This window comes from Symphalangus syndactylus, chromosome 3, assembly GCF_028878055.3.
Source record: "Symphalangus syndactylus isolate Jambi chromosome 3, NHGRI_mSymSyn1-v2.1_pri, whole genome shotgun sequence".
Classification (NCBI taxonomy): domain Eukaryota; kingdom Metazoa; phylum Chordata; class Mammalia; order Primates; family Hylobatidae; genus Symphalangus; species Symphalangus syndactylus.
Window position 1 is genome coordinate 18,393,028 of NC_072425.2, and position 25,655 is coordinate 18,418,682.

Genomic DNA, 25,655 nt, shown 5'->3' on the forward strand with positions numbered 1-25,655 from the left:
TCAGGAAAGCACCTTCCAGAAAGATACAGCACGGTCTTTGATGGCTCAGGTGTTAGTCATTAAAGCTTACAAAGAAACATAGCCTAAGTGAGCATTTAGTCAAAAGTAAACAATCCATTTGGTATGGTCACCAGCTGCCTGTAGTGAATGCTGAAAAGAAAAATTAAACGAATAGGAAAATATTTAAAACCCAACAGGACTGGGGGAAGAAAACAACAACAAAACCTCTTGGTGGGATGACTGGGGGCTGTGTTGTGATAGCTCAGGAGCCTAACCTGTGGCCACACCCGGACATTTCCGAAGAGGAAGAGATTGGTGGAGGGAACACTTATCACATAAAGTAAGTGGTCAATTACTGGGTGCCTTTTTCACACAGCACATGTGTGACCTTCTAGAATGACTGCTGTGCATAAACACTCCTGGGAGGGCCGGGCACGGTGGCTCACGCTTGTAATCCCAGCACTCTGGGAGGCAGAGGTGAGTAGATCACCTGAGGTTGGGGGTTTGACACCAGCCTGGCCAACATGGTGAAACCCTGTCTCTACTAATCCCAGCTACTTGGGAAGCTGAGGTGGGAGAATCGCTTGAACCTGGGAGGCGGAGGTTGCAGTGAGCCAAGATCATGCCATTGCACCCTAGCATGGGCAACAGAGCAAAACTCTGTCTCAAAAAAAAAAAAAAAAGACTCCTGGGAGGAAAGGCTCTCCAGGGAGGGGATGTTCCCACAGGTCCAGGATTGAGCTGGAACCAGAAGGAGCTTTCCAGGGGCAAGATGAGCACCAAGGGCTGTGAAGGCATTGGGTCTGCCAGCCACAGAGTGAGAGCTCATGGCAGACACTCAGCCACGGCCCAGCCAGGCTGAATCAAGCACCAACTGTATGCTCAGGGCTTCAGGGAACCAGCAGACACATGCACTGTAAGCATGTCCACCGGGTGCACTGGTGTGCATGGAAGGAACCTGAATATTCTTTGTTACTGCTGCTAATTAAGGGTACAGAGGTGAGCTCCCTCAGCTCAGGCTGCAGGGAATAAAGCAGAAACAAATCACAGTGCAACGTGACATGTGCTCAGAGAACAAGAAAAACTGAGTGCTGGTAAGCATGAAAAGAAGGAACAATATATTCTGTTAAAGGGAACGGGGCTTCAGGACCCCTCAGCACATTATGGGAGTGAAAGGCACCCACCAGGGAGTCAGAGAGAGCCAGCACTTCCCCATAGGGTTAGGCACGCGTCGGAAGCAGAGCTAGAAATGCAGGCAGGGCCAGATGGAAAGGGTGCCAAACACCCTTGCAAGAGGCGTGGGTTCAAACTCCTAGGATGGAGGTTCCTAAACTCCCATCATGGCATTAATGAAGGCGTCAGTCACCTGGGAACTTGCTACAACACAGACTCACAGGCCCTGACCCTGGGGAGTCCAATTCAGTGGGCCTGGCCGGGTGCAGCCCAGAAATCTATTTTTAACAAGCTCCAGCAGTGAATCTGAAGACTGGCCAGGTCTGGGAATCCTGCGAGGGTGAGGAGCAGCTGCAGAAGGGTTTTCAGCAGTTGATCAATGTCTCTGACCACAACACTTAGTCAATGAAGCTGAGCAAACAGAAGAGTGAATTATCGACTGTGGTTGTGGTTGAGCAGAACTAAAATGATGACAGGTGACCCTGCTGAGAGTGTCACCAGGTGCCAGCCCTGGGAATGCAGGTGCCACACATCCTCCTATGGCTCCTCACAACGTCCCTCGAGGCAGGTATGGGAGCAGCTACACAATACGCGCGGCCCAGTGCGTGTTGAAAACATGGGGTCCTTATTCAAATGCTATCAAGAATTTCAAGATGGCAACAGCAGAGTATTAAACCCACGGTGGGGCCCTTCTGAGCACAGGGCCTTGTGTGTGTGACTAAAAGGATCTAGGGTAGGTGTTATAACTGCACTCACTATACCAGTGAGGGAATTTCCAGGAGCCAGGAAAGTATTTTGCTTCATGGCTGCCAGATTAAGATTTCTAAGCCTCCAAAGCCCTAAAAAGGTGCACACAACCTAACTAAGGATGCAGAGCGATCTGTGCAGTGCGGTAAACACTCCAGGGGCTAGAAGCATTCAGGGAGGCTCACAGAGGAGGCAGAAGCATTAGCAGAACTTTGGGAGCCAGGTGGACATGGATGATGGCAAAGAGGCCAGCCAGGAGGCAGAGGGGAAAATGGGGCCAGCTGAGCTGTTGGGTGGTCAAATATGCATCAACACAGATCTGTGGGGGACTCAGTGGTGGCAGGACAGGAAGGGGACACGAAAATATCCATAAAGTTACCTGAACACTTGGTTACAAGTGTGATCATTTCCTATGGAAGGCGGGAAGACTCAAGTGCTATGAAGGGCAGGGTAGGAGGAGGCTCACTGGAAGGCATCCTGGAGGAAGGAAGGGACATGGAGGTGGGAACTGAAGTAGGCAGAAATCAGAGAGATGCGGCAGGGAGGAGGGGTGAGCACTCGAGGCTCTGTGGGGAGTCTGACCTCCTCCAGACTTAGGAGGAAGCCAGGGTGGCCAGGCCTAGAAGGCCAGGAAGAGAGTGGGGCCAGGCCACGTGGAACCCAGCATGGGTTCTGCCTTTCTCTGGAAGGATTTTTAAGCAGAAATGTGCCAAGATCCAATTTACAATTTCAAAAGCTTGCCCGTCTGTGGGAGAGTGAGGAAATAAAACTAAGACGCCAATGTGGATGGGAATGGTAGCAGCAAATGATCATGAGCCTACAATTATTCACTACCTACTTTGTGCAGAGACTTCATTCCTGTCGACATGACTTGCCACAGACCCTCTAAATAGACAGTTTTGGGGAAACTTAGGACTTAAAAGAAATATATGAGCAATAACAACAACAAAAAAGTATATGAACAACAGAGAAATCAAGGGGCCCGGCTTTTCAGCTGCCCCATGCAATGCTGATGTCCGGGACCAAACTTTCTTGTCCCTCCAGGGCCTCAGATTTTGCCCGGCTCGCCCTGCAACTCACCCCCAGCCCCAGGTTCTCTTCCCTCGTTGGAGATGATTCTTTTTGCCCACTAACCCCCACCCCGTCAACTCCCACTTCATCTCCAACTTTTGCAAGGTTGCTGTTTGCAAGGGTGCTGGCTTAGCTGTCTTCTCACTCCGCACAGTTCCACATCCCCAACACACCAGCCCACCTTCCAGATTCTGCCTCTTGCCACTACTTACTTCCCCTCTCCTCCAGGAAGAGTGGAAGTCTTGTTAATCTCTGAACAGGCCTTGTTTTTCTCATGGCCTGATTCTTTATCCATGTCACTCCCTCTTCCTAGGAATCTCCATTCTTCCTTACCGACTCTCCAAACTCCTATTCATACTTCAAGATCCCACCCAACCATCCCCTCTTTGGAAAAGGCCTTTTCCTGGGCTTGCCCCAGACTGGATTGGATGCCTGAGTGTCTTCTCTCACCCCACTCCAGGTATCACAATACACTTTGGTCATCTGATATAAACCTGTCCCCTAATGTGATTGTGACCTCCTCAAGAGCAGGGCCAAATATCATCAATTTTGTACTTCATTTTCTGGGACAATTTTTTGTCACAGGGTAGACAATTACTGACCATTTGTTGACCAAATCAAGTGTTGTAGTTCGCTCACTAAAACTCCTGGGTTTCTTTTTTAACATGAACTGCTGTTAGTCTCTACCATTTCATTTCTCCCTGTGTGTATTTTCCCAATTAGACTCCAGGGGTCTCTGTTTGATGCCCTGAATCTCACCTCTCTCCAATATGGAGGAAACTAGGTATGGGTAAGAAGAAATCAGCAGCAGCAGCAACCAGGAATTTATAAGAGGGAAAAAAAAGAAGGTTTCTGTTCATATACGATAGACAATGTATGCCTGATGCAGCAAATGTGAAATTAAAAGAGAATTCAAGTCAGAGGCTGCTGTATTTTTTGCAGAATAACTGCTCAGTAGGGATCTGCTGAATTGAAATCAGGTTACTGAATACTCCAGCTAAAGTAGCTGACACGAGTGGGTAAGGGACGGCAGTCAGAGAGCAGCAGGTGGGAAGACCCCCTGGGCAGAGAAAGCTTTAGGGAGAAGGGCTCCTCCCTAAACGGCAAATAGCTTCCCCTGCATTTCCGCTTCCACTGTTCCTGGACACAGGAAGCAGGGGACATGGGGACAGGACAGAAAGGCACATCGAGGCTTCCCATTAACGAGAATGAACAGTTTGGGCCCCAGGGACAGATTACCTGTGGTTAAACAGGACAAGTCACCTGCTGAAGGAGAAGTGGCCCAGGGGTGCTTTGGTGTCAGATTAGCCTGAAAGTGAGAGACAAAGACGAAGGCTCTGCCATCAGCTGGGTCTCAGGCGAGAGGAGATTCCAGTTCCCCAGCGTGGGGTGGAGCCCCACCTGCCAGGACCTGGGCTGGGAGTCCTCAATATATCACCCGGCCTCATCCCCGCAACAACCTTTTTAGATAGGAGTAATTATTCTCATTTAACAGAATAGGCAACTGAGGCCCTGAGAGGTAAAGTTGATGAAGGGAAAGCTAGGTATGAATGAAGAGGTCAGTCCATGTGTCCTCCGGAGGTGGTTATCGCTATGTTAGAGTTACCCCGATTCAGCTTCACTATCGGGTATATAAAATGAGACTATCAGGGCCACAGGGTCCCTCCTGAAGGCCCTTTTGAAATCAGTGATGCCAGGGACATGACACCTCTGCCGCTCACTAGCTCAGTGATCCCGACAGGTTACAGTGAAATATACAGAGCTGATGACCAATGGCCCGATCGCACACCCAGGGAGGCAAACCAGTTGTAGTGGTTGAGGGCAGTGCCCCCAAGTCCGCTGGATGTGGGTCCAAATCCCAGCACCAGCACAGGGAGCCACATAGCCTTTGGCAGGGGTGTGTTGCCTCCCAGGGCACAGAGGGCCACCATGCAGGCAGGGTTGACAGCACGGCACCAGGCATGCATGAGCACATGCAAGTACGCGAGCTTCAGTCTACTCCCACTCTCCCCATTCTTGCCACCCTGGCATTATTTTAGAGTCTGGCTCATGAGGGCCTCCGTGCAGCACCACAACAAAACCCACGGGGCCTTTCCTCTGCATCAGGATGAAATCCAAACCCGCCCACGGCTGAGAGATGCTGCCAGCTCCGGCCCATCCCTCCTCTCTGACCACGTCTTGTCCACCCTCCCTGCATTCACGTCCGCCAACCTCAGTAGCCGCTTTTGTTCCCCCAGCCCCTGCTCTTGTTCCTGCCTCAGGGCCTTTGCACTTGCCACTGGCCCCAGATCTCAGCGGCTGGCTTCCCTCCCCAGTCAGGCCACCCTTCTGAGGAGGCACCCCCGCCACGCTCTTATAACACCTGCCTCCTCCCTGTGGCGCCCTTCCCACTCCACCGGGCTGTCTGACTTGTTTTCACGTCACTAGAACATGATCTCCACCACGCCTTTTCTTCCCACATCCCCACGGGTGAGAACAATGCCCAGCACAGTGAGCGCTTAACAAATATTAGGGAAATCCTCTAAGATTACCTACTACTTGTTGATCTGATTCTGACTTGTAATTAGGGATAGTTTTGGGAAACTTCCAGGAAGCCTTGTCACTTCTCTCCTTCTCATCCCCACGACTGGGTTGGTTAATGGCTTGGAAAATGCAACTATTTCTGATTCATGATATTTTTATGTGAACAATAAATTCATCACGGCACTGCTTAGAAAGCCAAAAACTAGAATCAGATGAACCATCAAACAATGGAGGACTGGTTAAAAAATCGTGGTACCACTGTTTCATGAAATATTTGGCTGTCTTTTAAAGTATTTTAGAAGACTCTTTATTGGTCAGTGCCTATGCCTATGACCATAGCATCCAGTGTCTATGGACTAGCATCCATAGACAGAAAGTCCTTATTTTTATGCTTGGAATTGTGGTCAGTTAACCCAACACTCTTTGGCTTCTTTCCCATACAAAGGCCTCTGGTTCATGAGAATAAAGAGGTTGAACTGTCTAAGGAGAGATGGAAGGAAGGCCCCGATCACAACCCTGTACCTGGAGGAGGGAGGAAGGAAGAGACCAGGAGCTGCACTAGGCCACTGGCATCGGATGCTCACCTCTTCTGCAGCTCCCAGCCAAGGCAGTTATAAGAATGAGTAGGTGCTCGACAGCATCAAACAAAACCGAGAGGTCGGCTGGGAGTGGGAGCTCAGGCCTGTAATCCCAGGACTTTGGGAGGCCGAGGCGAGTGGGTCGCTTGAACCCAGGAGTTTAAGACCAGCCTGGGCATCATGGCGAAACCCTGTCTCGACCAAAAAACAAACAAACAAACAAAAAAAACCAAAAATTAGCCAGTTTTATAATCCGGTCTCAAAATAAATAGATAAAAATTAAAAAAAAAAAACCTGAGAGGTCCACGAGAATGATGGTGGCTGGTGCACTAATGGACAGCAGTTTCAGTGGAGTCATTTTAGTGGGCCCCGAAGTTGACCACTCTGTAGGCAGATCCATGAGTTTAGATTATAGGAGAGTTCGTAAAGCTCCCCAGCAGACTAAGGAGAAGGAGACTCAAAGGCTCAAGAAACTGTCTCTACTTAGGACAGTGCCGGGAGGTAAAGGCCTTTTGGCACCTTCCCCAGTAGGTCTTGCACCCCTGGAGCAAGGGCTGTCCATCAGAGGACAACCATTTCTGCCACTGGACTCCAATGATGGATTATTATTCCAAAATCTGTTTGGTCACTGGAGAATTGTAACTGGAACAGTCCCTAAATCTTTGGGGAGCGTTACCAAGCTATCCTCCCCTTCCCCCGCCCACGGAACTGCCCGAAGGAGACAGGGCTCACCCTGCTGCTTCTGGTGGCCATCACATCTCTCTGCAGGAGGGACTGGCTGTTCTGTAACAAATAGGTCAGCAAGTACATGCTGCCAACGATGACAGCTCCAGCTAAATACATGTTGAGGGGAATTTCATTTTTTCCCCCAAGTCAGTCTCAGGCACCTTATTCAATTAACATGGCCACTAAGCTGCAGACAGCTCCATATAAAAGCCCTTCAGTTATAGAATACATTTTATTATGTGACAATAGTTGCCAGCACGATTTATTTCCTTTGATGGGATTCTGCTTTTTCCTTGTTAATTTAAATCTGTATTTTCTAGTGCTGATTCCAGGTCTGTGTGAATTTTTAAAATGTTACCATTAATCTTGTGGACCCAGTGGCCACATATAATGAAGATGGTTCTGCCCAGGCAGCTGCAGTGCCTGCTGTCCCCCCAGACTGTCAAAGGGCAGCGTCGAGAGAGTGGTGACTTGCAAGGCAGAGGCGCACTCATAGTCAGAGGCAGCTGCCACTTTGATCTCCCAACCCTTATACACACATACACCACACACACACACACACACACACACACACAACCAATGGGGTTCACAGGATTCCAGAAAATGCAATGAAAAGAGGATACATCCTGGCAAATACTGATGGTGACTTCAGACTTTTCCTCTGCCATACTAAATGCTGGAAGACGATGCAGCCACAGAGTTTTGAAGGTGAAAATAGTTGTGATTCAGCAATTTTGTCCTACTTCAAGTTGTCTTTCGTGCAGGAAGACAACAACAGAAGATTACTCATGTCACCTTCTCTAGGAGAAACACTTAATAATACATTCCAGATGATTCGAATTTAATACTTAAGAAAGGGGAAGTAATGGGACAAAAGGACCAGCATTTATTCTTCCCTTTTTGAAATTTGAGGAAAGAACCTGAAATGTGGGAAATGACCTATTTAAGAAAATTTAAAAATATCATCAGTTGACTTGTTTACAGCGTGTACCTGTCATATGCATCTTATGATCCCTAACCCAATCCTACGGCGAGGTGCTGAGAGCACCCCTACTCCACAGGTGTCTGAGAGAGGCTCCACAGCTTGCCTCTCTGCTGGATACAGCTTGGACTTGAACACAGAGTGTGCAGGAGCTTGGATTTGAATGCTGATGGGGCCAATTACACAATTCATCCTCTTAATTATGACAGTCTACTCAAAAACTGGAAATAATATTACAATGTCTGACTCAGAATATTATGCAGACATAAAATGTTTACAGGCTTTGTGGAGAGGGTTGGAGTGAGAAGCTCGGGATCTGTGTATGGAATATGATCTCAGCTGTGGAAGGAAAGGACAGGAACCAGGGCCTTGGGGCGGCATTTGTCATGGCAACGAACTGGGAGCAGCCCAATGACCATCAATAAGAGGAGGCTAATAAAATGTGGAATTTTCATATAATACTAAAGTAGGACAGAACGAATAGATGAAGAGAGCCAGAGGTTTTTCTGTAAAAAATGGCCAACTCCCAAAGACTGGCTGTTAAGTAAAACAAAACCAAAAAACCAGCCAAGCAAAAACAAAGTTGCAGAATGATGTATTATAAACAATCCCATAAGACAATCTTTTTTCCGTGGGCACACACAGCTAAGCTACAGTACAGCAAAGGGCTGGGGGGAGAAACTTAGAGGTGACTGAGGGGCAGGAGAGGCTCATGGTATTGACGACAGAAGCCTCTAAAGTGGGAGTGTGGATTCTCCCCACTGCTTTCCCATATTTTTTAAGTGTTAATTTTTTTCGATGAGAAATTATTTCTTTTAATCAGAAAAAAAGATGGCAAAAACTAGGGGAATGCTTCTCAATGTCGTTGGGAGAGTAGAAGAGACACACGTATGAAAGCATCCAGCGTGGTGGTGCTTGGTGCTGAAGGGACACCTTGTTTTCTATATAATGTGTCTGCTGGTGGACAAAGACCACAGGTCATGTACAAAGGAGAGGAATGGATTGTGGGGGCAGCAGAAGAAATATGAAAAGCAACAAAAATCAAGTTAAGATAGGAAGGGGAAGAAGAACACAGCAAATGGCTAAATGAAATTCCACTTTATTCCTGCAAACACCACTGGGAAGAAGTCATCTGTGACGCACAGCTTCTGTGCCAGGTGTAAGGACGTGCTTAATGAATGCCATTTAATGAAGAAAAAGGCTCTTATAAAACACCTGGCACAAGCAGGGTGCGGGAGTCACACGGAAGGGGACCTTTGCTGCACCTGCTGGCATTTTAATAAGCACCTTCTAGAGCGCCCGCTCTCCAAGGCTGGTCAACGGTGTCAGAAAGAGGTCCCTGACCATTGCCCACACTTGCTGACAGTTTGGGGAACCTTATTTCTTAAAGACCATATGCTCAGGTATCGGATTGCCCTGGAAGGTAATTAAAATGAATCATTTTCAGCTGGAAGGGCCCGACTAACACTCGAATCCTCCTCAATGACTTCACAGCCAGGATTCCTGCTCCAAGTCCCCTGTGTTTCCCAAGTGAGGCTCTGAATTACGATTGAGATCTGTGAAGACCCAGAGATGTGAGGAGATACTGTAATTCTTTCTTGTAACTTGGTTCCACTAAAACAGAAAGTCAGTTATTTTAATCACTCTAGGCTCTAAAATATTTTTAGTTGTGGTGATTTTTCTTTTCATATTGATTTTGGAGCCAACCTCAGGGAGAAACCACCATGCGCAAAGTTTACTATCATTTCTCACAGTCTGATGAGTCTCTTTTTTGTTTCGTTTTGTAATTGACACCAGCCAAGACAAGTAAGGTTTTGCAAAACTTGAAACAGACCTATTTCCTCTACAGTTATAGTCACTATTTTATAAACCTTCTATGCCCAGACCTAAAACTTAATTCCAAGTATTACCCAGTGAACACAAGCCCATCCCAGGGGAGCTGGACCAGTATCAACAGGCGCACAAGGCCGCTATAATTAGGATGTGGCGACTGACTCAGCGCACTTTACTGTGCTCCTACTGTGTGCTAGGCACTGCCTGGCACTGAGACAGTTTAAGAAACCAAATGAAACTTGTATCTTCCCCTTTAGGAATTTATCTATAAGTCAACTGAAACACAAACGTTAATCTCCTATATCACAAAGTAAAAGCTCTGAATATCAAAAGATAGGCCATAAAGGACAATACGGTTATATGCTTCGACTTTAAAACAGTGGCATGAAAAAGAAATAACTGGGTGTGGTGGCTCATGCCTGTAATCACAGCACTTTGGGAGGCCGAGGCGGGTGGATCACGAGGTCAGGAGTTCAAGACCAGCCTGAACAACATGGTGAAACCCCATTTCTACTAAAAAATACAAAAATTAGCTGGGTATGGTGGTGCGCGCCTGTAATCCCAGCTTCTCAGGAGGCTGAGGCAGGAGAATTGCTTGAACCTGGGAGGCGGAGGTTGCAGTGAGCAGAGATCACGCCATTGCACTCCAGCCTGGGCGACAGAGTAAGACTCCATCTCAAAAGAAATATCCAAAATAACAAACATCTGTTGAGAGTCTACTACAGGCCAGGCACTCTGTTAGGCCCTGGGAGGTACCTGGGGACGTGGGAGCCATGGTCCAACCTGCAAAAAGAAAAGACTGTGGCTGGGGAGAAGAGGCCTGAGCAATGAAATAGTAATTCAAGAGTCTAGACAGTGGCCCAAGAGATGTCACAAAGCCAAGGATGGGCAACGCAGGCTCTGGGAGTCAGAGAGGTAGGAAATGGGATTTGACTTGCATGGCTAGGAGTGGCTTTCCAGGGAGGCCTGCATGAAGGCTTTGTTTCTGGAATTTTCGCTCCTGTAATTATTTAGGACTATGGCAGTTACTACCCACTGGGCACTTGCACTGTTCCTCATGCTTCATACACATCTCTAATGTAAACAATCCAGCAAGGGAAGTAGTACCCTATACATAGGGGAAAAGTGGTTCGGAGAGGTTAACTCACCCGAAGTCACACAGCTGAAGAAAATGGCTGGGGTAGGATGTGCATTCATGCTCTTTCCACATGCCATGTTGCTTTACTGAGATGACACAGGGCACGAAGTAAGTGCAAACACAGACCTGTTCATTTTCCATTGAGGAAGCCCATTTGCCATGATCAATGTAACACCAACCTACCAGGCTGACTGTAGAATGGGTTTTCCTCATGGGCAACACACACACACGTGAGCGCGCACACACACAAAACCAAATCACTCTGCATTGGACAAGGGGAAAAAAAAGCTGCCACTGGAAGACGAAGGAAATCACAATTCCAAACTCCCTAAGTTCCTAAATGCATAAAGTACGTGCAGCTTGACGGCATATGGCAAATCAATTACTAGTTTAAATCTTAAAACAAAAACATGGCAAGTGTGGTGCAGAAATAATCAAGAACAACGGTTAGGTTTAGATTACAGTGGGCCACTAGAGTTTTGAATACAATTAATCATCATTCCAGGCAATGGGAAGCCATATTGACACTTATTCCTAATTTGAATATTTAATTAGGGTGAAGTTCTTCATCAAATTATCGCAGAACTGGGAGAAAGCCTGGAAGACTTACACAATTACTATCTTAACCCCTTCCCAGCTGCTCACCTGTGAGCACAGCCGTTCTAGTCCCAGCTCCGCAGGGGAGGATGCCTGTGCCCGGTCTCTGATGCTGTGAGGTGCTGGAGGGGGTGCTGGTGACTGGAGTTGTAACTGCAGCAGGTGGGAGCCATGTGGTGGCAAAGGAAAGGTCTAAGGGGATGCCCTGCTCATGCTTAGGCTAAGTTCGGCATTGAATCCTGGACACAGACAGAAAGCCAGCATGCACGGGTGCTCACTGGGCACCAGGGTGGTGCTGTGTCCCCCCATTTAATTCTCATGACAAATCCTGCAAAGGAGGCATTTTTATCCCCATTTCACAGAGGAAGAAATAGGCTCAGAGAGTGATAAAACTCACTCAAAGTAACACTGCCTGTGAGTGGTGTAAAGAAGGCCCAAGGGACACACACACACACACACACACACACACAGAGTTACTCACCAAAAGTGATGACAAAGAGAACACTCAAAGGCCCACAAAAATGTTTTCAAGGCTGTATTTTGGATCATCTGCACCGTGTGGCTAAATCAAAGGAAAACCAAAACCCAGGCCTCCTCAACCGGCATTCTAAAATTTAACTCTTGGGTTCAAAATGCATCACTGAGCCCCCCACAATGGAAGTCATGATGCCGCTGTGGCCAGGGGCTCAGCAGAATGGTGGAGGTGGGGCCAGCAAAGCTCAAGGAACAGTCCCACAAGGCCAATTTGAGGCAAGGTGACAAGGTGGCCATCAAAACCCTGCAGAGTGGGACTCGAGAGGGTGGGGGCTGCGGGACAGGTGTCCTTGGGGAGGGGAACGTCCACAACAGGACAAAAAAAGTGAACTCTCTTTCTTCTTTCAAGATGGCCAAGGCTCAATGATAGCATTTAGAACTATACATCAGCTTGGTGATTACGTTTCCTTAATGTATGCCTTTGCTATATGAAAAGACTTTTACTAACATTTCATAGATACCATGTGATTCTACATGACCAAAAACAACACATTTTCCCATATAATCTCCCTGAAGGACCCAGGACATGGCCAAGGGCTGAGTGCGCACATGGAACTGGACTACGGTAGGTCCAGAAACCTTTCTGCTTCCAGCCTTCACCGAGAAGCTGAGAAGGAGGGACATCCTGATAGTTTCAGGTTAGCCATTTCTCCTTAAAAGCCTGCGATGGGTTCACTTCCCCTCTTGTGGACAAGGCTCCATTTGCAGTGGCCACTTTCAGCAGGAAGTGGATGGCCAGGCAGAAGGAGGGAGCCTCCCCAGCCCCCTGCCTGGGCCCACTGCAGGCACAGACCCCGGATCCAGATCCATCAGGCCTGCCCCTGGCTCATTTGTCGGGGGAGCGAATGGCATCGGGAACTTTGAAACTTTCCTTTGTATATTACATTAATCCATATAAGAAAATCTCTTTTAATGAGGAGTGATGTAGTTACAAACTCTCCAGAGCCATAATTAGAGCAAACTAATTGAAGTTGTGTTTTGACACACTTTCCAAATTCACGGGTGCTAGATGACATATTCACAACACTGCTGCTGCACAACCATGGCGACGGCAAAATCATTAGGCTAATAACGCTTATTTGCATTCTTATCATGCCAGCAGCTCGCCCTTAAATACTGTTTCCACTACTGCTCCTTTACTGTAAGTTTCCACCGAAAGATATTAACAGTAATTATTAGTACTTTAGTGGAATTTTAATGTTAAAGAACAACAATGCGCATTAACATACATTGAATGGCAATTCTTTTTCTTAACCACCCATCGGAAGGTTTGGGGTTCTTCCTTGGCCCTCACCCCAGAGCTCAAGGGTAACCAGATGCGATTTCAGCTTCATTTACAACTCAGGGTCCACACCCAGTGGGATCTGAAGTCGGGTTTCTGAACTATTCTGCTCCAAAAGTTTGACGAGAAAAATCTTTCTTTCTTTTTTTTAAGTACAATAAAATGAAATAGTTAAGGAGAAATTTTTTCCTAGCAGTTAAAAAAATCTCAATTTACAACACGGTCTTTGGTAATAACGCTAATGAATTCCAGGAGGACATGCCATAGCCATTCCCTGTCGCCCCCCTCGCGGTGATTAAAGGCAGACGGGGAAGAACTGGGTTGCGAGGGCGTAGGTGGGGGTGGGGTAGTCTCGATCTGTCAATGTGGGGGCACTGCTTGCCACCAACAAGGCCAGTTTTGGGGATGCTTAACTCAGACACAGACAGAGAGGAAGACTCGACAGTTCTAAATAATGGTTATTAATGACGCCCTCCTCTAAAGTGACAAATTACTTCTGAAATTTAGAATTGAAGAAGTATGAAGAGTGAACGTGTCCTATTGAACGTGATGGGAAATGCCGGTCAGCACACAGAGCTCCCACTCGTTGTGTGCTGGGAGAAGGGCTGGGTCCCTCCTGCTTTGGGCTTTTGGCTGTTGTACAAGGCAGTGACCACAGCTACCTCTCCCTGACGTGTCTCCCAGCAGTTACTGTTGGTGACCATGGGCACATCCTGGCCGTAAAAACGCTTTTTGGGTGAGAGGCATAAAACATTAGGTGTGCTGTACCAGTAAGTGAGATCTAGTCCCAACTTGGGGTTGGGCTAGATATTTGCTCAGATCCTAGGCTTCTGTAAATACCCTGGGGTCAAGCAAAACCACCACTACAATCACTGACCACTGATAACCCAAGAGAAAATGTCTTCACTAAACATATACACTTGTGTTGAATTTCAAACTATTCAAGTGTACGTTTCAGGATGAATGCTTAATCTCAGCCTAGGAAGATTTAAATGAAGAAAATGCTTCCGCAGAAAAATGTCAAAGCCTATACTCCTTTAAAGCATGGGAGTTTTCAGTTTCTTAAGTTACAATCCTTGTACCAATCTGCTATTTGTCAAGTCACTGATTACTTAATAAAAAAAAAAAAAGATGAAGAAAGGAAACTAACTTTCATAGCCACAGCAACACTCCAAATCATGGTATTTATTCACTACATTTAAGTTTTATTACACTTGAACCTTGCAATGCCAAAACACCTACCTCCCATATAAAAGAAATGAAGAAAAAAGCCAAGTCTGGGACCAGGGGCACCACACTTCCATTCCAGATGATCTAGTCTAATCTTATAAACTGAAATATTTAGAGTCTCTAAACCTCGCTGACCTTACTTTTAAAAACAAGGAACATATGGGCACCGCTAGCTTTTCATCTTCTTCCAGCCTACTAAAATATCCGCTTTTCAAAAATTCAAGAGTAGGGGGACTGCCAAAGTCAGATTCATAAAGGGTTGTGTGCGTGAGAGCGCAGGGCAAGCTGCAGTCTGGACTGAATGCAGCACATCCTCTATCAAAGAGCCAAAGGCAACACTTGTCTCCTCCCTGCCCAATCCAACTCAAAAGCTGTGGAAAACAATTTGTTTAGCAAAATACAGCCATGAGTGAGGAGGAGGTGGAATGTGGGCTACAGGCTGGATGCAAGGTCCAGCTCACGGCAGAGGGTTAGCGTTCAATCAGGAAGCCCTGAGGCTCCTTGAAGGCAGGCAGGGCATTATGGTGAGACCTCTCCTCTGCTCACAACCCCTCTAAATCCTAACTCTCTGCCCTTGGATGAGTCATGATCTCTCCAAGCTTCAGTCTTCTCAACACTGTAGGCTGGGTGACAGAGCAAGACTTCATCTCAAAAAAAAAAAAAAAAAACCCCACAAAACCAAAACAAAATAAAATGAGGACACAATTATTCACCTCACAACATGGTTATAAAGATTAAAACTACATATATATCTGTGTGTGTATATGTGTGTGTATATATATATATATATATATATATATAATGTTTACACAATGCCTGGCACAAGATGCCCAGAAAATTACAGCTGAAATAATAATGATGATAATAATAACTGCATTTATTCTAATAATAATAATTATTAATATTATTATTCAACTGGAAACAAAACATCTGCTGCTCATGAAGGATATTCAGATTGAATTCTACCCTGCCCACTGGCAAAAACCAAACCCAGACGAACTCAAAAGGCCTTTTAAAAGTAACTGCAAGCAAAGGATTTTATTAAATATCCCAATTAATAACTGAAACTCTGCATTGAAATAGAGCAGCATAGTTGGGGCGGGGGGTGGGGGGTGGTAGTAAAATCCTGGGAAATATTGCTGGTTTAACGCCCATTTTTACTTTATCTGGCAGCTAGATTTACACTGAGAGACCCAGGTGAAACATTCCACAGAGCTACCTGCAAATAGACTGTCAGCTTCCACTCTGATAAAAGGTAAAATATCCTCCTCTAAATGGTCTGGTTCACAAAACCGACCCTAAAGTGAACTGATAAATCTGTTCTGACACACAGAAAACTATTTTCATAATCCTGAAAAAAGCCTTTCTCCAAACCCTGGCGCTGAAACCAACTGCACAAAGAGCCCTTGCACACTTGTGAGCTGGACTCAGAAGGGAATAATTTCCCATTTCTAACCCTGCTTCTCAGGACGATAACAACAAAAATGCACACATAACCACCATGACCACTGAGAAAAATAAGACACTCAGAAAGTCACCAAAATTACAAAGATAACACATTTACAAGCAGCAAATACCTTGTCAAAAATCTGACATGAGAGTGCGAACGCCAAGGCCAGCTCCAAGGCGGGAGCTGAACTGACGAATCGTCAATTCTTCATTAAATAGAAGCTCTGACTTCCCAAGAAGCTGTATTAAAAATTAATATCAAAAAGTGTATTGCTCAGCCTAAACTCATCATTCATATCTAACAATACTGAACTGCATTCTAATGAAATTTCCCCTTCAAAATTACTCTGACACCAAAACTAAGTTTGATACTGGTCCAAGAGTGGCCACCGCTCTGTTCACGGGCATTTTGAAGATATTCAAATAATCTCGCTCTGTAGGTCTCTTTCATGCCACTCTCATGATCACCAGAATCAACCACACTGCTCGTAACCCTGCTTAAACGTCCGCTTCAAAGCGAGGGAGGGATGGTGGTGCCGGGACCTCCCGGGGCGGCCTCCACATGTTCCTTCAATCGGCGACCACAGTGCAAGTGTGCTGGACACCAGCCAAAGTTCACACGTCTCCCTAAAACTGCTTAGGCGGTTTCCGACCAGAGGGGCTTCTGCGGGACGAGTTCCCCACCCACACGCCCTGGGAAGTCCTCATTCACCAGCTGCTAGTCAGGAGCCTGGAGAAGCAGTACAGGAAGATGGCGGGGCCACCTGAATGGGCACCCCACCTACCCACCAGCCCCTCCAGGCACATGCTTGGTTCCCTGATGAAAGGTTTCATGGCCGGGGGCCTCATGACAGTCTGCACACTAACGGTAGCTTGCCTGCTTGGGTGCAGATCCTAGCCCTGACCTTGGGCAAGGGATTTGACCTCCTCGATCTCAGTTGCCTCAACTTAAACCTGGGCTGATAATAGTAACTGACTCACAGAGCTATTATCAGAATTAAACGAGTTGGCCGGGTGTGGAGGCTCACGCCTGTAATCCTAGCACTTTGGGAGGTCGAGGCAGGTGGATCACTTGAGGTCAGGAGTTCAAGACCAGCCTGGCCAATATGGTGAAATCCCGTCTCTACTAAAAATACAAAAAATTAGCTAGGCATGGTGGCGTACGTTTGTAGTCCTAGCTACTTGGGAGGCTGAGGTGAGAGAATTGCTTGAACCCAGGAGGCAGAGGTTGCAGTGAGCCGAGATAGCACCACTGCACTCCAGCCTGGGCAACAGTGAGACTCTGTCTCAAAAAAAAACAAACAAAAAAAGATTTAAAGGAGTTATTTGTAAAGCCTTTGAACAGTACCTCACACCTAATAAATGCATGATAAGTCTCTGCTGGATGGATGGACGGATGGAAGGGGCAATGCATAAAATATGATGTCCAGTCCTATGTATTAAACTAACTCACTTTATGCATCCAATAAATACTTTCTGGGTGCCTAACACATGTCAGCCACCTGGAATTCAGAGTTCTTTACCATCTTGGGGCCACACATTTTCCACTGAGCACTTACTGTGAGCATGGAATGAGATGACATGGTTGAAAGTACTTGCTCAGATTTGATGAACGGTGATGCAATATGATCATCATTGCTATTTCTGTGTGACTAGCCTCTTTTGAGGCTTTAAAGGAGAAAAAGGAAAACATGAGGATCTCTGTCATCAGTAAGCAGCAAATCTAGTCAGTAAGATCAAACAGAAATACACGCAGCAATGACAGGGAACTGTGAGATGCCAATCCGTATGACGCAGGCAACTGGAGGAGAAGAAGGGAAACGACGCGGGCCAGGCTTTCTAGCACTGGTGTGGGCTACTACAGGCCTGGGGCGGGGCTGGCCAGGGCCAATCCTAAGCATTCTGGAGTCCAGTCTAACTCTTCCAGGAGGGAAGGGGCTGGTACAAACTGAGGTGCATGGTGAGGGCCAGAGCAGAGATGCTTTTGGAATAAGAATGGTGTGCCCCGGAGCCAAGAGGAGACTCGCCTAATTAATGTGAGAGGATGTGTGGGGGGAGGTCAGATAACAGGAAGCCAGTGAAGGTTCTGGATTGAGGAAAAAGGAACATATATGCATGTCTGAAAACCCCAGTGCAGTTATCAGACCACCGTGGACTTTAAAGTTAAAGGCAAAGAATGTAAATGCAGGCTATTTACAGAAATAATACCTGAGCCCCAGAAGCCTACCCCGGATCCATCTTTGATTTAGTGTTCAGGTTCGACCCCTCCAGAGGGCTCGTCTCTGAGACAGGGCTGGCTGCTCTGAGACAGGGCTGGCTGCTGGTCCTTTCGGCTGGAAGGTGCCACTTGCGCAGTGGGATCATTCACACCCCCGTGCTGATGTCTGTGCTCCCTGTGTAAAGAACCCTGTGCTACAGTCTTCATCTTAAAAGGCAATGAAAATGTGTGTTCTGTCTTTAGAGGTAAACAAACAAAAAGCGTGTGTGGCTTTAGTGTGAAGGAAGAGGAAATCTAATTTTTCCAAGTGAAGCCAGACCCATGGTTATGCCTGGACATGACCTGCAGAGGTGTCTGAAGGCCCCCATGCCAGAAAAGCAGGGGCCAAGCCCTCGTCGTCTTCTTCCATTTTTTTTTTTTTTTTTTTTAAGATAGGGTCCTGTGGCCGGGCGCGGTGGCTCACGCCTGTAATCCCAGCACTTTGGGAGGCCGAGGCGGGCGGATCACGAGGTCAGGAGATCGAGACCATCCTGGCTAACACGGTGAAACCCCGTCTCTACTAAAAATACAAAAAATTAGCCAGGCGAGGTGACAGGCGCCTGTAGTCCCAGCTACGTGGGAGGCTGAGGCAGGAGAATGGCGTGAGCTCGGGAGGCGGAGGTTGCAGTGAGCCGAGATCTCACCGCTGCACTCCAGCCTGGGTGAAAGAGCAAGACTCCGTCTCAAAAAAAAAAAAAAAAAAAAAAAAAAAAAAAAAAAAAAAAAAGATAGGGTCTTGCACTGTCTCCCAGGCTGGAATGCAATGCAGGAATCATGATCACAGCTCACTGCAGCCTTGACCTCTGGGCTCAAGTGATCCTCTCACTCAGCCTCCTGAGTAGCTAGGACCACAGGCTTGTGCCACCACACCCAGCTAATTTTTGTATTTGATTTTTTTGTAGAGACGGGGTTTTGCCATGTTGCGCAGACTTGTTTTGAACTTCTGAACTCAAGTGATCCTCCCGTCTCAGCCTCCCAAAGTGCTAGGATTACAGGCATGAGCCATCACACCCAGCGCCCCAAGCCCTCTTTTGATGGGACCAGGATAGAGTGCTCCATTGCTTAGCTCACCTGCCCCCAAACCACTTCTTGCCACTATGGAAGTGGAGCTCAAAATCCATGTCACAATTTATTACTAGGGGACAAAAAGAGTCATCGGAATCACCTGGGATACACAGAACCCCTCTCATAAATGATGCACCTTACACGAAACCACAGATTTCAACTCCGATCCTCTGCACTGAGCCTTCCCCTACTGAACCCTAGGGAGAAACTTCTCACAGGCAAATGCCTCCAGCGCCAAGCCTTTTGCCACTCTGAACAGGTAGGTAAACACCTCAACAGGAAAAGGAAAACTCAGCCTCCCTGATCTGTGCGATTCTGGGCCTTTCGTTCAAGTCCTGCAACAACAGGACAGGCAACATGTCATCTGGGGTACAAGGGCCGTCTTACAATTGAAAATGGACAGAAGGCAGCCAAAGGATTTGGGGCTGTCAGGGTGGACAACAAGGCCCCAGCTGGTGAACTAAGGCTCCACCCCCACTGCTGACTTACTCTGCGAGTTAATCAGAAAGTAGTGGAGTTGATCCCCATGTCCAGAGGGAAGGCAGGGTTGGAGAGGCCAGGACGGAGCGTGGCACGCTCATGGGCTTCTGACAACGATGTGATGGGGACAAGCCCGGGCGGCACGGCCTGAATTCTAGATCACTACGGCATGATTTTTCCTCTCCTCTAGGAGGGGCCATTAACCTTTCCAATGACAGCCCTGGGATCGGAGTGATGGAACGATTTTTGAGGTCAGCAAGGATCTATGTTCTCAAAACCTGACATTGACATGCAAAAGTTGTGACTGAATCCTGGTGTCCCTGAGAGGAAGACTAAATGCATGTGACAGATCTTCTGCAATCAAAATGCCCCATTTCCCAGAGTATCTGTCACAGATTGATAACATCCATGCAAAAAGTTAAGTACAATTATGTCTGTCACTAAGAAACATACTTCCGAATGTGTGACTGACAACTTGTGGGGAGCTGACAAATTACAGGAAGATGACTGCAATAGCGAGCACCACGTCACCTCCTACGGGCAACCCAGGCCTGGCTGACATGCCGAGAGGCTCCTGGGAGCTGCACTTCACAGGGGAGGCTGCCGGTCAGAACTCAATGGCTGAGAAATGCTCTGTGGCTTCGGGTGGGAAAATAACCCTTTCACCCAAGAGAGACAGTGTTAGGGAAAGGTCACAGGATGTGTGCATGGCCTGGGGTCTGTGGGGAGGAGAGTTTGGGCAGCAGCTTCTCCCTCAGGACCATGGTGAGGACCTCCCAGGTCAGTGGGAAGGGTGGGGCGAGGCTACTGGAACCACACGTTGCAGATTTTCTAGGAGAGCCCCCGCAGGATGGATGTTCACATAAACACGAGATGTCCCAAAAATCCTAGCCACCTGGAGGCCAGACTACATGTTTCTGACAGACTCTGAAAGGGACAGAATACCACTCGTCGTCAGCTCATGCCTGCCTACCCTGGATGGAGACATGGCGTCCGCATCGCCAAGGGAGGGCCCCGGACGTTGTGGGAGTCCCCTCTGAGCCTTCCCTCTCATGGAGGCTGCACAGCAGCAACTCTCCACTATCCATGCCTCCCCCTCTGACCTCGGCACTGGTGAGTGGAGGAAGGCAATGGCTGCAAGTCAGATACAGAAGCAGCATCGATGGCGGCTTGAGAACCTCTGAAACCAAGGCCCGCTGCTCTGTGCCCTCCCTGCCCACTGGAGGGCCCTGAAGTTCTCTGGGCAAGGTGTCTGTGGCCCTAACACGTAGGTCTGCTGAACCTGAACTTCTGTAGGTGGGGAGCGGGAATAGACACGTTTCTTAAATAAGGCTTAAGAAACACTGATTGCTCTAATTCTCCTGCGGTCTGAAGGATCCAAATGCCGCCTGACCACCCCTAGCATCTGGGAGCGCATCACCCCTCGGGTCAGCTTCTTGATGCCACAGAATTTTCACCTTGGGGAAGCTGTCTTTACTGATTTTTTTAAAGTGTTAAGCCTAAATCTACCTCCTTGTAACTTCAGTCCACCTGACCTAATTCTGCCTTCTGGAGCCCCCAGCCATCTCTCCACCCCCCATCCCCACCTGGAAACACTTCTACTTTCTCTTCTGCTATTGACCCTTAAGACATCTGCAGTGGGCTGGCCTGTCTGTACTCAGGTCCAAACTGGATTCCTCAAACTTGACACTGGATTCAGGTAACCTCTGCCTGGTGGTGTGAGGCAGTGGACATGCGCCAGGAGCAGGACTCCACTCAGGGCTTCCCGCTGTGCACACCAGGCTGCACTCCACATACCCACGCTCCGACCCCCGCCATTTCACACACTCAGCTGCTAAGCCAGGCCTCAGTTTGGTTCCTGTGTGATGGATTTTTGAACCTCAGGGGCCCTCTCTGCCTGCGCCCATCGCCTCCCTGACTCCAGCAGGTTGTTCTGGCTGTAGAGGAGATGCAGAGTATTGATTCTGTCATTCAGCACGTCAGCTCACCCTAATGACTCTGCCTCATCTGCAAATTTGATAAGCATGCCTCTGATGTCTTTATCAAGCCATGGTTCTGCTGCTTGCTGAGCTAGAGGGCAGCAGCCCACCAGGGGCCTCCTCCTGGGTCGACACAGAGCCATTCCCTTATCACACTGGGGACTTCTGGTGCTCCAGCGGTTGTGAGCCCACCTGCCTCCTGGGGCTCTTCCCAACCTCTGTCCCAGCAGCAGTGGAACCTTTTCTTCCCAGCAGAAACAGGTGACACCCTGCATGTGTCAGAGACGGTGGAGGGGCTGCTCTGATAGAGGCCAGGAAGGTGTTTCCTCTCTTGGCCCCCCTGCCCCAGACAGCAGCACAGAGCTGAATCAGAAACTCCCCATCTGATCGCACGCCCGAGGCTGACTCACAAAGCTGGGCCCAGCCCCAAAGAGGGCCACAGAGATGGGACTGTGCCTCCGTCCCCAGGCCAGCTCTCTCCTGTTGATTGACGTGCATGACACAGGCAGGCAGGGGATGGAGCGCCTGCGGCCAGAGATATGGAGAGGCTCTGGGTCCCATAAGAAGTGGCTGCCCTTCTTCACTAGAAGACAGTGAAGAGATGTGTGTGGCGATGTCTGTGTGTGAGATAAAGCGTCACTGTATGAGGGAGAGGAGCTCTGCCAAGCCACCTTCTACCGCCTTAGCCACCAACTCACTGGATATAGCCCAGGAGCATCCCTCTCCCTGGGGACCTGCCTGCTCCAAAAGGACAACTCCAAAGCCGGTGACACCACAGCATTTTCTGCAATAACTGAGCTTCTGCGGGAAGCTCCTGCTTCTAGAGGCAGTTCCTGATTTTGGACAGAGAAGGCAGTGCTGCTAGAACCACGAGGTCCTCAGGTGATGGCCTACAGACGGTGCAAAGATCCACCTTTATCTGAAATAAAGCTGGGAATGAATGGCATTCCAAAAAATGGCAGGAAATTCTTTGAAATCTGAGTGATGACACAAGAAGTGGAGGCGGAGTACATGGTTTTGTCTTTGGAGAAGAATACAGACTCAAGAAGGCAGCAAGATCTGTGACCCACCCCTTCCTAGGTCCTCCCGGCTGGCCTGGGCCAGGGCTCTGCGGGGAAAGGGCCTGCCACCAGCTCCCGCTCAGAACCGCGTTCCCCGCCACCGCCACGGCTGGACAGTAGAGGGCGCTGCGTTACCGCGCTCCCAGCGGCTCTATCCACGCCACACAAAGACCGCACTGGACGTGGTTCTCAGGTTTACGGTTAAGGCTACCTGAGAAAGCAGTGGCAAGGTGCGGACTTGCTATTACACGATATGATATCACCTATGTAAAAAGTACACAAGAAAAAGACTTGAGGGAAATATAACAAAAGGTTATAAGCATTTGCTCATGGGAAATGGAATTCCTGTTTTTTCATATTTTCTACATTCTGCCAATTTTCTACAAGCCTGGATTACTCTCGCCATCGGAAAAGACTCACGCAGTGCTCAGGGACCAGGGAGTCGTCTGGAGGAGTTGCCAGTGACGCATTTATGGTGAAACTGAATTCGTGCCTGGATTCAGGTGGGCGCTGTTGGAGCTCCTTGTAGGCTCACCACGTGCCCACACCACCACACGGACTCGAGATACCCCGGAAGCGTTCAGAGAAGACGACCCAGCACAGGCCCAGCCCAAGAGCCTCCGGGAGGGCTTCCTGGGAGAGGAGTCCTCTGCGTGAGACCTGTCAAACACACCTTATGTGCAGGGAGCACTGGGAGCAAAGGCATAGAAGCTGCCAGTGCAGCTTAATGTCCGGGGCTCTGGCTGGGAAAGGAAAGACAGGAAATCCCGGAGCTGGTGTGCAGCCCTGCAGGCCCCACTGAGGGGCTCCTGGCAGACCCCCAGCACCCGGAGCACAAGCCCCAGCCACTGCTCCCCATCAGATTCCTCCTCTGGAGAGTGTAGAAACCTGAAGCCTCAAGGAATAAAACAGCATACTCATCCTTTCCTAGGTCTTCAATGGAAAATTTCAATGAATAATCAACATTTCATTTTAAAATAAAGATACTGGATAGGAAAACAACACAAAAAAAAATCCCACAAAAACCAAAAAACCCTGATGGATGAGGCTCACATAGGTGTGCATCCTACCTGTAAACTACCGCACAGGAGAACTTGGGACAGACAAACGTTTTTACTTGGAAGCATTAATGAACATTCAATTATCCTGCTGCATACTGGCTGACTTAACTCAGCCAAATTAGAATACATTTTATATTGACTATTTTGACATTTGTTTTATTTGGCAAGTAAAACTGATCCAATTTCCTTGCAGCCATTGTAAACCATAAACTGTACAGCAGAGGTGATAAAATACGTAAGCCTTATAAACACTTGGTTCTGATGCACTACCCTCCAAACTCACCAGGCTGCTGGTGGCTCAGTGTTCTCGGCCGTCTTGCTTCAGGTGCAAGTGACTTTGCTCTCACTGTGACCAGCAGGCTTCTGAGAGCTCTCTCTGCTTTATCTGAGAGAACTGGTGTTCTTTCTTTATCCACAGAAAGTCAAAACCTGCCTGAGGTGGTGCCCATTTCTGGGCCCTTCTAGACCACATGATGTCAGCAGGGAGCAGCTGTAACAACTTCAGGGCAATTGCTCCTGTGGGGGCTCTCTAGCCTCTGCAAGGAGCCCACACTTGAGCTGAGTACAGGTGATGGGCCTCAGCACAGGTGATGGAGGACCCTGACACACAGGTGATGGACTTAGCTGACTCCCCAGCACAGGTGACACACCTGATATAGCCTTGAGCACAGGAGACAGTGACCCTCAGCAGTGCCCTCCAGGGCGGAGCTGACAGCGCTCTGGCTTACAAACGAGGAACAAGTGCTGATGGGCGGTACACTCCTGAACCCAACAAAGAGACTCAACTGTTCACCCTGCAACTCTGGGAGGCTTATTACAGATTCCCATCTTTTTATGCCAAATGAAATTGAAAACTACTTCTAAAGTTTCAGGCAATTCCAGGGGTACTTAAGTTTAAATACCACTCTTGGTTTGCGAAACTGTCATGAGAAAGACCAGATTGTCTTTATGGAGGATGTCCCACAGGACAGAGTCCTCAGGGCTTTGGAGCCTCATTACAGCACATTCTTCCAAGTGAGATGGAGGCTTGGCACAGAGGAACAGAGTACAGAGAGCTGGTGGGATGTCCCGGAGGGCAGGCTGTATTGTGGAGGGTCCAGGAAGACCCACTGGTGACTCTTCTGTCGGGTTCCTGACAGATTTTGTTCATCTCTATTCACCCACGTGGAAGCTTGGAGATCCATTCTCATTTATGTTACGTCAATCCCTAAGTGTTGCTGCCTCACCGTTCTTGTTTTATTTACTTTTGCAATCCCTTTCTCAAGCTTAATCCATCAGTGCTATTTGTTCCTTGCCCTCAGTTTACTCCTAGTGCTGCACAGGATTTTTATTTGACAGGATTCTTTTTGCAGAAAGTGTAGAGACTGTTACTACCTGTTACGACTGAAATCAGTTGAAGAGCAAACAGCTGGCTCACCCAAGTTTCTCTGGGGAGACAATTGTTAAAACTAGCATTTCCTGAAAAACTCCTCACTATTCTCTCATACCCAAACTACCCATTTCTTACTTTATAGCTCATTGGAAAAAGAAATTATATGAAAATGAAGAATATAAGAACTCACCTACCCTCCTGGGTTTCAAATAAGTTGCTGGCCAAGACAGAGAAGGAATTTAACCTTAAGTCCAGTGACCCCAACCCCATGGCTACACAGCACGTGTCTGTGTGTAGCTAGCAGCTCTTTTGAATAGCAAGCCAATTTTAAGTGGCATAATCTGCAATTTTAGGAGTCTGCAGAACACGCACAAAATAGACTGCAGAATGGCCTTTGCATTCATGTAATGCAAAGATTTCCAAGTGGATTTTTAAAAATCTCCTCTAAAGATATATTGCTTCTACAATTATTCAGCTGTACTTTGCACTATTTCAGCAGGCACTAAGTGACGGTGTT

The 25,655-nt window shown here is 47.9% G+C and overlaps 1 protein-coding gene across 2 annotated transcripts in view; it reads right to left on the reverse strand.

Moving 5' to 3' along the window:
- The window catches only part of MVB12B (multivesicular body subunit 12B), a 182,613-nt gene that overhangs the window by 84,591 nt on the left and 72,367 nt on the right, over positions 1 to 25,655 (reverse strand). The window lies entirely within an intron of this gene.